Source organism: Quercus suber, unplaced genomic scaffold, assembly GCF_002906115.3.
Source record: "Quercus suber isolate HL8 unplaced genomic scaffold, Cork oak 2.0 scaffold_265, whole genome shotgun sequence".
Classification (NCBI taxonomy): domain Eukaryota; kingdom Viridiplantae; phylum Streptophyta; class Magnoliopsida; order Fagales; family Fagaceae; genus Quercus; species Quercus suber.
The window spans coordinates 287,906-303,583 of record NW_027069721.1 but is presented as its reverse complement, the minus strand read 5'-3'; positions in this window follow the sequence as shown (position 1 = coordinate 303,583).

Sequence of the window (15,678 nt, the reverse complement as noted above, 5' to 3'; positions counted from 1 at the left end):
CAAAAAATAACCTCACCATTGGCAGAATTAAACTAACGGATGACATTACAAGTGCACTTTCAGTACTTACATGTGAGCTCTATGCCTATATTTCCACCATAAAAGATCTTCCCAGACATTCCCATCATACATTGGTTTCTTTCCAACACTTTCCACTTTTCATGTGTTTTTCATATAGTATTTTTTTTCCCCGAGTTGTAGAAGGCATCAAAGATAGTGAAGACTAGGGTCTTATCCAGACAATGTATGGCAAACACAACAAAAAGTGGGGCACAGCCCAGGTAACAGAGAATGCAAGTGACAGTACAAATAGACAAGGAGAATATGAGCATGAACACTGACTAAACTAAGGATATTTTCATAATTATTTAAATTAAAAAGTCCAGATAAAATATCTGCTCCTGAAACTCTGAGCAAACTCACCAGGCTTCTTTCAAATTCTAAATTTTAGAGAAACCAACTCTAAAATTGGAAACCAACTCTAAAATATGGCACAAACCAACACTAAAATTGGTGTTCTTATTGCCAAGGTGGTTGAAAAAAAATAATCCCCTAAGTCCATAGGTTCATAGTATTGTGTCCTCCCCACACTCCTAACCAAATCTAATCTTACCCCAGCATAAGAAAACTATGAACATCAAACAGAGAAAGGGGGATAATGTCCCCAGGTAAGTCTTCAACCCAAACCTGAAGTTCTAGCCCAACCTGTGATTTCTTTGCCAAAGCATCAGCAACCTTATTACAATTTCATTTCACATGGCAATAGTGATCCAGGCAATCAATGGTGGACTGTCAAGCCCTTCGGTGTAAAGATTAATTTGTCAAATATATAAGAACCGAAACTCAAACAAAACAATAATAGCATAAACCCACAAAGTTTAGAGAAATAATGTAAACCCATATCAATGTTAATCATATGTAAAGAGAGAACCTGAAGATTGTGGGTGGTTCCGCCGATTTAAAATGGCAAAAAAGAAGCGCCGCCGAGTCGTACGGGAAGAGTTGAAGCACTACTGAGTTGGATTGGATATAAGTGCGCCGTCAATTTGAGGATGGATTGGAAGAGACGAAATTAGACAACAGCGCCAACGAGTTGGATTGGATGAGAAGAAGCGCTGCTAATTTGAGGTTGTGAGTGTGTGGCTGTCTGGTTCTTGTATGGTTTTAGCTGTGATTTGAGGGTTTTGTTTAGAGAGGCAAACTTAGACAGAGCAAGCAGAGGTAATAGAGGCAAACGTGAGAGAGAAAAGTTTGATGAATGTTATAATTTTTGGTTTATATATAAAACTTGTTTAGCCGATAACCAAAACCCATTAAAATTACATCAACGTCAAGATTAAAACAATACTAAATGAAGAGTTCAGATTTAGGAGTACCGTACCCCTTTTTTTTGGGGGTACGGTAGAATGACCCAGATTTTTAATAATAGGTCAACAATTAAGTAAATTTGTAACTAAGTTATAGTAGTAATCTTATAATATCTATAACAATTTTTATACGCTCAGTAACAGTATAACTATTTATTAATGATCAAAAGGTCAAACTTTGCAAGTAAACTTTATGTGATTATAAATGCGAAGAATAGGGATGAAACTAGAATTTACTTTGGTAGGTTAAATTATTAATTAAAAAAATTTACCATTCAAAAATAAGAAGTATTCTAAAATTTAAAATTAAATTATTTTGTGAAAAATAAAATTAACATTGATTTAGTACTAACAAAATATAAAACAAATGAAAAAAACAATAAAAACTATGTCTATATATATAATACATTTCAATTCAACCACTTATATCAATCGAAATAAAATTCGAAGTTTTTTAAAACACTAAAATGTTTTATGATTGATTTTGGATTATTTAAAGTAAAAAAACATGTACAATTCATGTTACATTTTCTTGCAAATCCTAAAGATGTTCATTTTGTAGAAACTAGAAGGACAAGTACAAGTTTAACTATTTAACCATTTTATAAGCAAGTTGATAGATTATTGATTTTCTAGTTCTTAACAACCATTAGCACAATTTAAAAAATCTTTGAAAATTTTTTGTGTACAAATGCCGAACCTTATAATAGTAAAGTTCCATTGGGGACTACTCAATAATTTTCCGTTCCGTTGTCATGAGTATATTTTTCAGGGATAATTACAATTTACCCACCTGTGGTTTGACCCGATTTCTATGTGCCTACCCGTGGTTTCAACTTTGACACTTTGCCCACCTGTGGTTCTCACCGTGAGTGTGCCGTAACCCACCTCTCCACTTTCCGTTACTCTAACACAGAATAAGTAAAAAACAAACCCAAAACGGATCAAAAACTCTCACTCAAATCTTGAATATGAAGAACATGAAAAACATACCCAAATTTTGAAACTTGAGTTGGTTCACTAAACCCAGAACACGAAGATTAACCAAAAACTAAACTCAGATTTTTCTGTTTTTCATGTTCAAACTAATTGTACCCAAACTAAACCCACAATCATGTTTCGGGTTTAGTGAGTCTGAAGCAAAGTAGAAGAACATACCCAAAAACTAAACCCAGAAATCTTGAAGATTATACATAAATTAAATTACAAATCCCAAAAATCTAAAATCACAAAGAAAAAAAAAACAAAATAAAAAATAAAAGCATGGGCTAAAACGAAGAGCAAGAGCAAGACCCATAAGCCAGAAACCTTCATAATGTCACAAATTAATAACGAAACCAGAAACTCCCAAGTGAGAATGGGCTCCAAAAAGAGTGCGTTTGTTTGTCACGCAAGTCAAAACACCACCTTATATAATAGTAAAGTAACCAACTCAACCATCCGCACAAGGAAAATAAAAATAAAAAAAAAAAAAAACGGAATCAACTGTCTCTCGTCACAGCCCGTGAAGGTAAAAGGCGGAGGAAGAGAAAGAAAAGGGGACCGCGTACACAGAAACTAAACAAAACCCATAACTTTGAAAATGAAGTTAATGTTTTCTTTATTTATTGTTGTTGTGTCAAAGAGAGGTGGTAAATGAGAGAAATAAAGGAGACCCATGTGGGTTTCACTAATAAATGACTCTGTTTTCATAGCAGCGAAGAAGATAGATAGATCAGCCTGAAGGTCAGTTTCATTTTTTATTTTGTTTTTTTTTTCTTTGTGATTTTAGATTTTGGGATTTGTAATTTAATTTATGTATAATCTTCAAGATTTCTGGGTTTAGTTTTTGGGTATGTTCTTCTACTTTGCTTCAGACTCACTAAACCCGAAACATGATTGTGGGTTTAGTTTGGGTACAATTAGTTTGAACATGAAAAACAGAAAAATCTGAGTTTAGTTTTTGGTTAATCTTCGTGTTCTGGGTTTAGTGAACCAACTCAAGTTTCAAAATTTGGGTATGTTTTTCATGTTCTTCATATTCAAGATTTGAGTGAGAGTTTTTGATCCGTTTTGGGTTTGTTTTTTACTTATTCTGTGTTAGAGTAACGGAAAGTGGAGAGGTGGGTTACGGCACACTCACGGTGAGAACCACAGGTGGGCAAAGTGTCAAAGTTGAAACCACGGGTAGGCACATAGAAATCGGGTCAAACCACAGGTGGGTAAATTGTAATTATCCCTATTTTTCATGATCTGTGAATAGTCTTGTAGATGCTCTACAAAATCTATTAAAAAAAAAAAAAAAAAAAAACACCAAACAATGTGGAGTTGAACAACTCGATCGGTATCACCAAAATCACAAACTCCTAAACTTTTATTTTTATATTTTGGGTCCCAAATAACAAACAATCAAAGTGTAAAGTCAAATACAAATATAATTACGCTGTCATGTGGCTATTTTATATTTGGGTTTTTTTGGACTAGAGTTAAGAATTCCAGTTTTCAATCTTGGGAGGGCCGTATATAAATTTTTTGACCCACAACTTTCAAATGTTATATAAAACACATACATACTGTTTAGTTTTGGTCAAAATACAATGCTTGTTCTAAATTGTTATCCATGAACGATTTTAGTTCTTCCAAAAAAAAAAAACGATTTTAGTACCTACAATTAAAGATGATCACTATTGTTTAGTTCGATTTTCAAAAATACCAATAAATTGGGCATATCAATCCAGATTCAAAATAAAAGGGGAGTTAACAACTCACTCTACTCTAGTATTAGTGCCCGTTTGGATTGGGTTGAAACAGCTGAAACACCCGTTTGCGTTTCAGCTTCCTTCTTTTTTTTTTTTTCTTTTTTTTTTCTTTTTTTTTTTTTACGCATTTCAAGCCCTTTTTTATTGTTCATTCACTATTACGGCTACTGTTCATGAATAGTAGCCGCAATATTTGACTTTTCTCGTGAACAATGCACACCGTGCATTGTTCATGGACTCACAAATTTTACTTTTCAGCAACTTTTTCATTAAAAATGGGTTCCTCGGTATTATTTACACATTTAAAAATTATTTGTTACTGAAAGTTCAATATGGGTATGAAACACCCTTGAACATTTAGACCCCCAATTACAAAAGTACTAACACAAGCTATATAACAAACAACTTATGTGCGAAAAATGATAAATAGCTTATATCGAAATAGAGACACAATCTAAACCATAAATAATCACACACACAACTGTAATTAACTGGTAAAGATAAAGGGAAGAGAAATGCTAACACAAGGACAACACTCGATATGTTATCGAAGAGGAAACCGAAGCCCTCGGCGTAAAACCTCTCTGCCGCCCTCCAAGCGGTCAATAATCCACTAGAAAATGTAGTCGGGATACATGAACAGCAATAGACCCTCCAAGCCTAATCTACCCAGGTACCTAAGCCCTCCAAGCTTCCTGCTCCAACGAGGTTGCGTCGAACCTTTTTCTTTTCTAGCTTACCGGATTCCGCTATAGACCATAGCATCAACCAATCACTATTGGTTTCTTTCCAAACTGCTTCCCAAAGCACCAAATGGACCTTCTCACAGACGTGAGTGTGGTGAGATAAGGGTTTGGTAAATGACCTCTCAAGGGTATGACAATGGAGAGGAAGAGAGTAGAGGAATTTGTAGAGTCTCTTTAGATGAAGATTGGGGTTGAGGCAATCTTGTTTGTCTCTAGAGTTTTCTTTCACAAAATTCTCTCTAGAAGCTCTCTCAATATGATGGGTATAAGGGTGTATATATAGTAGGGTGAGAAGGGAATGCAAAACGTCAGTTTTTGCCAAATAGGGCAAGTTGGCAACTTGGTCTCACGGCTTGTCCAAGTCACGAGTTCAAGTCGCGACGTAACGGCCTGGCCAGTCTGGAACTTTTGTCTTGTAGCGTGACAGCTAGCGCGACCCTTTAGCTTCCCAATGTGCCTCTCACGTGGCAGCCTTTCGCGGCTTGCCAGTTGCGATCCACCCGCGAGCCCTAGCCGCAAGCCTTTGTTTTTCTTGCACACTCTTGAGCTTTTCTTCACATCTTTTCACACACTACCCTTACAATTTTCCCACCTAAATACAGGGTTGCTAAGTGCTAAATTACAAGCAAATTGGTCACGGAATAAAGCCAATTAAATGGTTGATTAAATTCAACCTTACAGTTACAATATTTTTCAATTTTCAGTTTTTAGCTGTATCCAAACGGACCCTTAATTAGAGACTAGTGCTACAAGACAAAGATGAAATGCACGGACACAAACTCCTAATAAAGGCAAAAGGAATATCCTTTAAATTGTTGAGCAAATGGCACAAATAATTGCCTTCAATGTAACATAACAAAGTTGGAAGAATGAGAGGGGGGAGGGGGTGTGATGAAATAGAGGGAGTAAACACTATTGGTGCTAGCACACACATATACATCATTTCCTTAAGTTGCTGTATTTACCTGAAGTCAGAGTGCCCTACAATTGTAATTAGTTTCTTCCCAAGATCAACTTGCTGACATCTTCACTAAGCATCCTTCATCAAGACACTTTTTTGCTTTGACTTCCAAAGTCAAGTTGACATCACTTCACCCAACACAAGTTTGAGAAGGGTTGTTAGCATATAAGTCCATGGACTTCAACCCATAGTTGTGGATTTCTTGTACATCACACTTCATCTACCTATATATAAGGTAAACTCTTGTACTTTATTACACGCAATCTTTCAAACTTTGACAGGAACATGAATCACCCCAAAAGAAACTTGCTAAATCTATGGGAACTATTCAGATTGCATTAATTGCAAATGACCTACTTATTTTAGCTTAAGGTATTATTCCAGATTTTATGGCAAATGCAACATTAGTATTTTTATTTGTATTTGTATCCAAGACATGAGCTTGCTCATAGTCCTTTAACCTTTACAAGTGTTCTTAGCTCACTATCTAAACCCCAAGCTTTAGTCATAATTGAGGGATGAAATGCCAGTTTTTTCTCTTTAGTTAAAAGATCCCTTTAAACATTAGGGACTAAAATCACTTATGGAATAATTTTTAGGAACCAATGGTACCTTTAAGGATTAAAATCACTCATGGACAAAACTTTAGGAACCGTTGGTATGTTTAAGCTTGCTTTTATATACATATATGTATATATATATATATATATCTATATATTGATAGTCCCAAACATATACTCGTCCACCTGGTAAGAACAATGGACGAGGATGACCCCGAGGTTAGCCTAGCCCTGGGGAAATTACCTGGCGAAGACAAGACCATCATCCCTCAATCACAACGAAGCGTTACAAGGACAATAATGAACTTCTATACCGTTGGAAATATATCTATCCATTTAACACCCCACATGGGCGTTACAGATTTGGCAATGATATCACCATTAAGGCAAAACCAACGGCTAGAAGGAAGAAGAAAGCGCCTATATATATCCATTCATAAGACCCGACAGGAAGGTACAAAAAATTTCTAGCACATACACATTACTATCTGAATACTTCTTTTTACTCCTAGCTATTCTAACTTTAGCATTGGAGGCTTTGTGGCAGACACCACATCGGTGACCACACTCTCTTTTTTCACCATTCATTTTGACTCAGGATCAGGATTATCTGTGGACGACTCCACTTTGGATGAACATCTCTACTAACGATCTGAGCATCATCATATATAATATATTTTAATGGACCATGGTCTTTCTAGTCTAATAATAGTTTTGTCACGTACCGATGGGGAATTCTACAAGATTTTTTTTTTTTTTTTTTTTTTTGATAACATGATACAAGTTCTATTTTCTAATAAAATGATAACAATGGACTACATAATGGAAATGGCTATTGCCTTAAATTATTTCACCTTATGGGTGTAATTGAAAATGTCTCGTTCCTAAGGGGTTGGCTAAGTGTAGTTTTTAAAGCCTTATGATATCTATGAGATTTTGGGTTTGAAACCTCTTGCCAGCATTTTAGGGCTACCCTATGAGATGCTTAATTTGGTGTAATAACCTAATATGTGTAGGATGAGACTACATATCATGGTTTTGAAACCCAAACCGTTCAATGAACCGTAAAAGGAGAGGTTTAAGGTTTAAGGTTTAAGGTTTTTGAGGTTAGACCGAAGTCGAACTGAGGTCGAACCGTGATGACGTCATAATTAATTTAATAAATATTTAAAATATAAATAAATATATTAAATTAGTAAAAATTGAAAAATTACATAAAAATTTATAGAAAAAGTTGGGTCATTTGTAAATACTATTTCTCTTAATTATTAAATTGTATTAAATTAATAATATTTAATACAAAATAATTAAAATAAATGCTTAAAATTATGTAATATTTACTAAATTAGTACTCAGAGATTCAAATATATCTTAATTTACGATAAATATAATATTTGTTAAATTTTCTCTTGTTATTTAAAAGATTTTAAACATTATATCTAAATAATAATAAATAAATATAAAAAAAAAGTTTTAAAAAATACAACCAAAAAATAATAAAATTAAACTTTAATAGGTTGGCTGTGTTGGATAAAAAGAGAAGAAAAAAAAACTTATGACTCATGAGATCTCATGAGAAACCCAAACCCACTCACACATTTCCCCAAGCATCATGATCAAAGTTCACACGTTTCCTTAAGCCACATGATCAAACTTCAAACTCTATGGACTTTTGTCTTCTATTCTTTTAGCTTTCCCCTACAGCCTCCGCCTCTCTCTCCCTCTGTTATTTCTTTCACAGTTTTCAAACAAACAGTGTTAGGACATATGTGGCTCACTTTTTAGGAACATATGTTAATATTTTATGTAGTTGGCTAATCCTTTGACAAAATGCACTTTACTTGTATTTGGGTAGATCTAGAATGTGTTTAATACTTCAAGAAACCTTGTTTCAAGTTCAGTGTTAAAGTCATGCAAGTCTATCCAAGAATCAAGTGAGAAAGTACTGAATTTTAAAGCTCGATAGCTGCTCGACACCTCCTCGACACCTGGCTATCTGTCGAGCTCTTCAGCTAATTCTTATTGCAATCTCGATAGCTGGTCGATCGATCGAGAAAGTTTCTGTCCCCTCGACACCTTCTCGATACCTCCTCGATAGCTGTATCAGTTGAGATTCATTAAACCTCAACGCCTGCTCGACACCTGCTATCTGTCAAGGTTATGGGAATTCAGATTTCTGTTTTTGGGCCAGGCTTTTGTATTTGTGTAGGGTTTCTTTTCTCACAACCCTAGACCTATATAGGCTTATTTTAGAGGCGTCNACGTACTTGGGAGCGGTGCATCAAAGGTGGGAATTGTCACTATAGAACAAGTCCAATTGGGTATTGGTAAGGGTTCAACTGTAGGTTGGTAAGGTACTTGAGATTCTATTACTTGTAACCGCTTGTTGTGATAATAGTGGAGTTTTGGGAGCGGTGACCTAAAAATCACCTAGTGGGGTTTTTGCCGTCAGGTTTTTCCCCATTCGTAAACAAATCAACGTGTCATTTAATTTCCACTGCATATTTAGTTATTTGATGATTTTTTTGTGCTACCACGCGTTTGCATGATAAATTGATTAATTAATGACTTGGCTAATTAATTAATTGGTTTAATCACAAGGAGTCAATACGTTTATGGCCTATCAAGTGGTATTAGAGCAGGCACACTCTGATTAGGTTTAATCTTTGTTGTGTTGATCCATTAACCTCTTTTTGTCTGGATAGAGGACAGTCATTAATCATATCTCCTTTATTTGATGGAACTAACTATGCATACTGGAAGGTACGTATGAGAGCTTTCTTGCAGTCTTGAGATAAAAAGGTATGGCAAGCTGTAGAGATTGGTTGGACCAAGCCAAAAGAAGTGCCGGCCGATTAGGATGAAGCAAAGATCAAGGAGGAAAACTTCAACAGCAGAGCGTTGAATGCCTTATTTAGCGCAATCACCAATGAGGAGTTCAAGAAGATATCCTTTACTGAAACTACAAAGGAAGCATGGACTATTGTCCAAACAACCAATGAGGGTACAAAGGCTATCAAGGATTCAAAACTTCAAAGGCTCACAACAAGCTTTGAAGAAATAAAGATGGAGGAGGATGAGTCATTCGATGAGTTCTATGCCAAGCTCAATGACATAGTGAACTCTGCTTTCAATCTTGAGGAAACCATTTCTGAACCCAAGATTGTAGGGAAGGTGCTCAGATCTCTACCTGAGAGATTCCATGCCAAGATTACGGCAATAGAAGAATCAAAGGATATCGATAAGATTCCTTTGACTGAGCTGGTTGGAAACCTACAGACCTATGAGCTAGGGCTGACCAGAATTGGCAAGTCAGGTAAAGGCAAGAGCATGGCCTTGAAGGCAAAGAACAGTGATACAGATGAGTCTTTAGATGATGAAGATTCCAAGATGAAGTCCTACATTACAAGGCAGTTCAAGAAGTTTATGAAGAATGCCAATAGGAGGAGCTTCTACAAGGACCGCAGACAATCCGGTTCTTTTCAGTTTAAGAGGCTAGACAAAGGGAAAAGGGATGCTAAGGATGGCAGTCAGTACACTGTTCTTACAGGACCAAAGTGTTTTGGATGTCATGGATTCGATCACCTGAAGCGTGAATGCCCTATATATCTCAAGAGTATTGGAAAGTGTAAGGCACTTGCTGCAACCTTGAGTGACACTGAGCCTGAAGATGATTCCGACAACGAGGATAACGAAATCTTAAATGCCTTCACTATCACACTCAATTCTACTGAAGGGATTCTTAAAGAAATGGACGAAGAAGAAGAATTGGTGGATTTTAAGTGTGAGAAGATGGATGATCAAGATGATATCCATTCAGCCTATGAGAAACTATACAAGCTGTCTGAAAAGCATGAGAAGTTGTATAGGCTAGCCACCAAGAAGCTCAGTGATGTGGAACTTGATTGTGAAGAGTTGTCCACAAAGTTTAATGAGGCGAATAAACTATTGGAGCGCTGAAGTTTGAGAACAATTTCTTGGCTGAGAAAACCAAAAAGCTTGAAGCGGAGCTGTTTCAAGTCAGAGCTCAACTGGAGAGGACTTCAAGTGCAAAGCTTGATAAGATGCTCAGCATTCAAAAATCTGCTTCAGATCGAATAGGTTTAGGGTATGGTCTTTCTTCCTTTCATATTGCTTCTACTGGTGCTACTGTTTTTGTTTCTCCTGCTAATAACACTGAAATTGAGAACACTGATGATAAAATTGAATTAGCTAGTGAGAACTTAGACAAGGGTAAATCTATCTTAGGAGCACCTCCTAAGTAGGATAAGAAAGATGTTAAAAACCCTAGGGCTAAGAAGGCTAACTCTTAAAAGTCTAAACAGAAGAAGCAGGATCTCTGTCATCATTGTGGAGCTGTCGGTCATACTCGACCAAGTTGCTATAAGTGGCTAGCTACTCAACAGAGCAACGACATGATCACATTTGGAAGCCAGAATCAGCTTCAATCCTCTCTTACTCCTCTTGGTGATCTTCTTAAAGCCCTTATGTTCCTTTCGAACTTGAACGGTTTCAATTCTTCCCCCTCACCGCCGGTTCAAGGGTTTAATCAAAGGAAAAGTTCTTCCAAGGTGTGGAAGAAAAAGGACTTTAAGTGATTTCATCACTTTCTTTTATCTTCTTGTTCTTTTTGCTTATTGCATTGCTTGTGTGTTTTACATTTTTTTTAGTCAGTCTAGTTTCATGTTTTGCTTTGTTTAACATGTTTTTGTGTGTTTACTTTCAATTTTCTTTATTTTGTTTTTGATATAAAAATATAAAAAAAAAATGAAAAATCAGAAAAATACAAAAACAATGTGTTTTGTGTACTTTGATACTTGTGTACTTTGGATGGCTATTGAAATAGAGTTTTCTATACTTTGTATCTCTTGTAACTTAGATGAGCATCTCTATGCATAACTAAGCAAGTAAGTTTTGTGGCTCTTATTTGTGATGAGTAAGATTAAGTTATCTCTTGAACTTAACACTCGTATCACTCTTTTTGATGGGTAAGACTAGAAAATCCTAAGAGAAAGGCATAAATAACCATCTCACCACTGTTGCCCGCCAATCATAATATAACACCTGTATGCTTCAGCATAGTAAAAGTGCAGTGTCAAAGACACCCGTATGCTTCGGCATAGTAAAAGTGCAGTTTCAAATGCTTAACATCTTGGATATTTCTTTTTTCTCTTTTATTTGCCCATGCATGATTTGCTAAAATAAAAGAAAATATGCAAAGAAAAATAAAAAGCAAAAAGATAAAAAAAAAAAAAATGCTTTAAGTATGGTTGCAAGCGTGTATTCTAGGAGATGTGGGAGTTATAGGATGTACCTCGGAGGTAATAGTCTCCATCAAACAGTTATGATTGTGTGTGAGTTAAGGTTATTTTCTCATATCTTAGATCGTCATAACATGTATACCATATGCAATCTTGCGATGTTTTTTCACACAACAACGTAATATTCTTTGCTACTTTTGATCATGTGTAGGTACAATGTGATTTAGCCATCACAGGTGTTTACATGTGCTATTGTATACTCACTAAACTGTCTTGACTTGTTTTTGAAATATAAAATTGGTTAGACTTGTTGTGTGTGTGTGTGTGTGTGTGTGTGTGTGTGTGTGTTTGGATCTATGTGCTTAACATTTTTGTTGAGAGATTTGTTTTTCACATGGTTTGCATTTTTTTTCTTATCATCCATAGCATCTTGTTTCATTACATTCATACATTTTTATGGATTTCTTGTGCCCCCTTGATCATTCTTAATCATCTTTATGTTTCTCGAGTGAAGTTTTATAGCTTCTTGTACCCTTTGTCAATCATGACAAAAAGGGGGAGAAATTGTGGAGAATATGTGGTTTCCTTTTAAGATTCTACATGTTAGGGGAAGAAATACATTCTTTTGTAAGGGGGAGATGTGTTTCATTTTGTTAGGGACAGTGCTTACTTCCTTCTTCTTGTACCTTGGGTCTTGTGACCATGTTTGCATACATTGTGCTTATCTTCTTTATATACTGATGTATGTTTCTTTCGCCTACCTTTACATATGTTGGTTCTTTTCTTTCTTCAAACACATGTTTCTTATACTTGTATGCAATCTATTATTTCTGTTTTACACAAAAATGCCTTGATGAGTTTTTGTTTAAGTGTTTCAGAAATACAGGTTGTCAAAGTCTTTCATGCTATGAACTCTCTTCTTGCAAAGTTTTTCAAGAGTTTGTGCTAGGATAGATTTTATTGTATTCAAAAAGTGACTATAAGTTGAGTGATTTATAACTTCTCTCATATGTTCATTTGTTTGTTGTGGTTTTGTCAAGAATTGCCAAAGAGGGAGATTGTTAGGATATATGTGGTTCACTTGTTAGAAACATATGTCAATATCTTATATAGTTGGCTAATCCTTTGACAAAATGCACTTTACTTGTATTTGGGTAGATCTAGGATGTGTTTAATATTTCAAAAAACCTTGTTTCAAGTTTAAGTGTTAAAGTCATGCAAGTCTGTCCAAGAATCAAGTGAGAAAGTGCTGAATTTTAAAGCTTGATAGCTGCTCGACACCTCCTCGACACCTGGCTATCTGTCGAGCTCTTCAGCTAATTCTTATCACAATCTCGATAGCTTCTCGATAGCTGGTCGATCGATCGAGAAAGTTTCTATCCCCTCGACATCTTCTCGACACCTCATCGATAGCTGTATCTGTTGAGATTCATTAAACCTCGACACTTGCTATCTGTCGAGGTTACGGGAATTCAGATTTCTGTTTTTGGGCCAGGCTTTTGTATTTGTGTAAGGTTTCTTTTCTTACAATCCTAGACCTATATAAGGCTTATTTTAGAAGCCGTCACATAAAAGAATACAAGGAGAACATATGCAAAAGGCGACCAATACCTTATTCTCTCTGAAAGAAGTTACTGCGTCTTTGCGCCTTAGGGTTTTGTAATCAAGTGCTTCTTGATCTTCATTGTTGATGAAGTGAAGAACTTTGCAGCCAACATTCTTCTTTCTCAAGTTGGTGAATGAGTCACGTACTAGGATTCGTGCAAAGGAGTTAGTCACGTATTGGGATTCGTGCAACATTAAAGGGTGGCGTTCATATATTGAAGAGTTCAGAGGTTCTGAAGCGGTAGAAAGTTTCTGCTGTGAGTTCATCTACGGGGATTGTAGAGTCTAGGGACAAAGGTTTTGTACTAGATCTGAAACTTCTCTTTACTATAGTGGATTGCTTTTTGGGAAGCTTTCCCCCCAGGTTTTTTACTGTGAAACTGGTTGGTTTCATTGGTTTTTCTGGGTCATCATATCTTGTCTTATTTATTTTTTTGCTGTATGATTTTGACATGATATTGATGTTTGTTTGTTTTAACAAGTTTTATTCATAATAAATCTAATTAACAACTTGGGTTTAAAACTTGTTAATTCTATCAACTAGGGTCTAAATTTCCCAACAAACAGTAGTCTCCTTCCACAATTTTTCAACAAATAAAGAAGAAGCAAAAGCAGATGCAGATGCAGATGCAAAAACCATAAGCAGATTTGTAGCCTTTCTTTCATAGTCTTCTATTCTTTTCTTTTTCTTTTCTTTTTTTTACTTGTTTTTTTTTTCTTTTTCTAGGAAGATCTGATGTTGGAGATTATTTTGAGTAATGTTTTGTGATTTTTTGGGAACCGTCAGACTTGTGTCAAGTTTTGAAAACCGGGCGGTTTGACCGCAGTTTGAAAGGTTCACCGAAAATTTAAAATTTCCGGTTTTGGTAGTTTAAAAAACCGAAATGATAGACGGTTCCCAATTATTGTGGTCCGACCAGCTGGTTTGGTTCGGATTTCAAAAACCATGCTATATAATAGTTAAATACTCCAAGAAGTTTGAAACTCTAGATACCCTCATTTGTTGGGAAAAAAAAAATTGTTGCCTTCTTAATGAGGGAAAGACACCTCTTTTAAGTCTTAATTCAATTTTGGCAAAAATGCAAAACATATTCTCTAAATTTTACTAGAATTCATTTCAAGCCTTTGACTTAATTTTTATTCAGTTGAGTCTTCTAAGATTTGAAATTGTTCAATCAAGGCCTGTTACCCAGCTCGTTAAACATAGTATTTTTTTGAATATTTAATAACTAACAATATTATTTTTTTATTATTTCAAAATTTTAAAAAAAAATTGTTAATTTTTTTTAAAGAAAACCCATATAACATGGCCTTCACATCCTCTCTCTCTCTCTCTCTCTCTCTCTCTCTCNAACGGGCCGGGTTCGGGCCAAGAGTTCAGGCCCACAGGTCAGGTTTGGGTATTAAAAAACCCGGCCCGAACCCGACCCGTTGCCATTCCTATATAAATCTATCAACTTCAAGCAACATTTTTGTTTTCGAAAAACAATTGAAGTATGCAGCACGGTGAAGTGGAGTCGAACGTTATTTGTTAGCTTGTTTAATGAAAGCACTTGCTCTTGTGGTGCTATCCTTTCCAAAATTTTACATATCATTCCTACGAGAATTTTAAAATGTTAGACATAATAATTTTCTAAAAAATACTTGGAAGACTATTAGACATTTTTACTCAATCTATTTGCAAGTAAAATTTTGTCATTTTCCTTCGGCATTATACATCTTTTACATGAGAGAGAATGGATCGATGATGAAGCACCTAAGTAGCTCATGACGGGGGAGATGTTTTTTTCTAGACCAGCACTTGGAGAGAGAGAGAGAGAGAGAGAGAGAGAGAGAGAGAAGAGAGAGAGAGAGAGAGAGGATGTCAAAACCATTATTTTCTCAACAACCAACAGATCAGAACAAGAATTATAAAAATAGCACTTAAACTAGAAAATACAAATTTGATTACAATAGAAAATACAACAGATCGGAACAAAAACCATTATTTTTCATTACAATATTTTCCCACATCAAAAGTAAAAAAAAGATTTAACATATAAACCCTAGGTTCGAACAAGAAGACCCTACAAAATCAAATCAAACAAGTAGATCCTATTCAACAAAAATAGCACTTACACTAAAAAATATAAATTTGATTCTATGAACAAACAAAACGATTTCCATTGCAAGAGCTTGAGTTCACGACGAGGTGAGGGAGATGAGACTTGAGAGCGTTGCGGCCTTGTGAGGTGGAGGAGGGCCTAACGAGGTAACCGACGAGGTGGAGAACGGAGCGACGCCGGAGAGGTGAGGTATGCAAGGAGTAGCAGCTCCGGTGAAGGAAGCAGCAGCTGTCTTGTTCAAGTGAGAGTGAGGGTGAGGGAGAGAATGAGTGAGGGTGAGGGAGAGAATGAGAGGCGGCTTGGCAAGACAAAGAGGGTGAGAGAGTGAATGTGTC